Source organism: Arachis duranensis, chromosome 6 (genome assembly GCF_000817695.3).
Source record: "Arachis duranensis cultivar V14167 chromosome 6, aradu.V14167.gnm2.J7QH, whole genome shotgun sequence".
In the NCBI taxonomy this organism is placed as follows: Eukaryota; Viridiplantae; Streptophyta; class Magnoliopsida; order Fabales; family Fabaceae; genus Arachis; species Arachis duranensis.
In genome coordinates this window covers 56,832,244-56,832,885 of record NC_029777.3, presented here as the reverse complement: position 1 = coordinate 56,832,885, position 642 = coordinate 56,832,244, and positions in this window count along the sequence as shown.

The following is a 642-nucleotide window of genomic DNA, read 5'->3' as shown; positions in this document are numbered from 1 at the left end:
TAAAATCTGGGCGCTCACAGCATGACCATGCCTTCTTCAAATGGCTATAACTTGAGCTACAGACGTCCAATTGATGTGCTTCCAGTTGCGTTAGAAAGCTGACATTCAGAGCTTTCCAACGATATATAGCAATCCATATTTGGCGTACAATTGAGGCAGGAACGGAAAGCATCTTTAAGGGCCAAAAACAAGCGAAAATAAACCAAAATGCTTCCACCAAGGCTCGAAGAGGGAGACACAAGGAAACCAAGGAAAAGAAGTAGCGTGTGCATCCACCAAGTTTCGAACTTGGAACTTCAACATTGGAAACACTGCCCTGCCCTCCGCGAGGGCAGGGCAGAATTTGGATTGGTGCACAAATCTGGCGCACCACACACAAATCTGGCGCACCAATTCTCTCCTGGCAGCACCAGCGTGCATCAAAGCTCGACCTTGGCAGCACCAAAATTTCCTGCCCTGCCCTCTGCGAGGGCAGGGCAGCATCCCATGCACCAAGAAAAATTTCTGGCGCACCAATTTCTGAGTCTGGACGCACCAATTCTTGATTCTGGCAGCACCGTGGCACGTTCTGGCGCACCAACTTTTCCTGCCCTACCCTTGGCGCGGGCAGGGCAGCGTTCCACGCATCAGGGCGCACCAAAC